Source organism: Pinus tabuliformis, chromosome 5_1 (assembly GCF_031772625.1).
Source record: "Pinus tabuliformis cultivar Carrire ecotype Pingquan chromosome 5_1, CPIR1, whole genome shotgun sequence".
NCBI lineage: Eukaryota > Viridiplantae > Streptophyta > Pinopsida > Pinales > Pinaceae > Pinus > Pinus tabuliformis.
Window position 1 is genome coordinate 248,970,213 of NC_142305.1, and position 2,346 is coordinate 248,972,558.

The window sequence follows — 2,346 nt, forward strand, 5'->3', positions numbered from 1 at the left end:
TTTCATTTGCACCCCATTCATCTTGATAAACTCCCATTGGCCCACCAACAATTTCTTAAAACCCTACTTGTTCCTTATACAATGTGAAACCCTATTTGTTTAGAGGATTCAAATTTTGTTAACCCATCACCCTCTGAGGATTTTTCCATTGATGTAACATCTTCTGTAGTTGCAGATTTCAGCCATGAATTCTCACTCTCTGAGGATTTTTCCATCGCTGTAACATCTTCTGCAATTCCAGATTTCAGGCCCATGTGATTTTTCTCTACTTCAAAGCATGTGATTTTTTTTTTAACACAATCGGTTACTTTTTATATATTGAAAAGAAAGAAGAAAAAGAAAAAAAAAAGGGAAAGGAAGCTAGTTCCTTGTACATTCAGAGGAGGGATGGATCAAAGTAGTGCGCAAAATGGGAGTGCAGTCCCCACAACTACTTTAACAACCCTGTTTCTATAAACTTCAAAAACTATAGTGCTGATGTCGTGGTTCTGAGCTATGGGATAACTTTCCAAATTTTGACTTGAACTCCTTAAGCCTCGCGTAGTAACCAAAACCACACTTAAATTTGGGAAAAGCGGACTTAACCATAAACCCGCACTTAACTTTGGATAAAGCAGACTTAAACACAAACACACGGGAAATAATATTTTCCGCTTTTCCAAAGCCTTGGCACGATTTTCAAAGCTTACCTTTATTAGGCTCAATCTCCACTGTAGATTTTCCTCCGTCAGATCTGACAGACACCACCGATCGCTGATCATTCAACCTGCACGTCACTCCACCACCATCGATCCACTCGTGATAGATCCAACGGCTATCAAGTATTTCGGGTGGGCAAATCGCGCGGAGAATACTTGCCCGATAAAGCGGTATTCTCACTCCACCCTCTTGCTACGTGTCCAATGGTGAGTGGAATCAGGTGGTTCCCTCCTAAAACCACTTACCACTTAATCTCATCCTGAAATACCATTCCTACTTATATTCCCACCTTTTCTCTTTGACTAACTCTTGAGCATGTTAGCGCCCGATGACCATTGATCTGCCACCATCGATGGCTGCGACGGCTTCTCCAAGTTCCTCTTCCACTACTACTGATGTCAATCCTCGTCTGTTGATCTCCGAGATCCAACAGTTCCTGTGCGATGATTCTTCATTTGTCTCCTCACTCTTGCTTTGCGGCATTTCTTCAGTGTTTTGTGGTTTCTGTTCCTAATGTATTGGTGTCCATTGAGGAGAGACCTAATGTTGTTGATTGCCATACTGTCTCGGGTTGCCTAGGAGCCTGCGCAAGTGTACATGGAGACCTGACTGTTACTTGCATTACCATTACGGTCCAGGCTTTCGTGATTGACATGACTAATGTCGTCTTCGCCCAAGAGAGGAGGACAATTGAAATCTTGATTCATCATATAATGTAGCTTTTTTGGGATTGTGAGAATCGTGTGCTCTGAGTAAGGCTGATTATAGTTGAGAACCTATGCTGACATATATTCTCTATTTCCCTCATGCAATCTCCTTCTTGAGTTGATGTTTTGATTCTTCTTTTTTATTTTTTCCCCCTTGTAATATTTCTTGTGATATTCTTTGGATCTAAATCTTCTTTCTCGATCCTCATATTGGGTGAGGGGGTCATGGTATACTTTCTTCATAAACTTCATTATTCTCTTTGACAATCCCAACTGGTCTGTCAATTGCTTTGTTGGCATGGCTATCAGCGTCCTTATTTTGGTTTCTCAGGACATGCTTTATGGTTATTTTTCCCAGACTTTCAAAACTTGTTCTGATCCTTTGATAGATTTTGTTGATGGCTATGCTTTTGAAGTCCCTTTTGGCATCCAATGCGGCTATTATGATAGTTGAGTCCCCTATTATTATAGGGTCCTTGATTGCATTTTTGTTTAAAAGCCTTGTGCCTAGGAGAAGGCTGTATGCTTCAGCCCTGTTGTTTGTCATTTCTCCAAGGCTCCATTCATAGGTTATTATTTTTTTTTCCATTTGGATCTAGTATAACTCCGCTACCCCTGCTTTACCTGGGTTATTTTTTGCAGCTCCGTAAAAAAAAAAGAATGTGTCTCTTTTGTTCTTTTATCCATTCTGCAAATTCTTTATCCTCCAATCTTAATTTCCATTTCTTGTTTGTGTGAAATTCTTTCTTTTTTGCTATAGCTATTGCTTTTGCTTTGTTTTCTAACATTTCTTTGTTGTACTAGTCTTTCTCTTCTTGTAAATTGTTTTGGCCCATTTTTGAGATTCCATTTGTACTTATTATCTTTATAACTTGGCTCCAAGTTTTTGCTAGGATCTTGCCTAGATTTGGCTTTTGTTCTTTGAAAATGCATTTGTTTC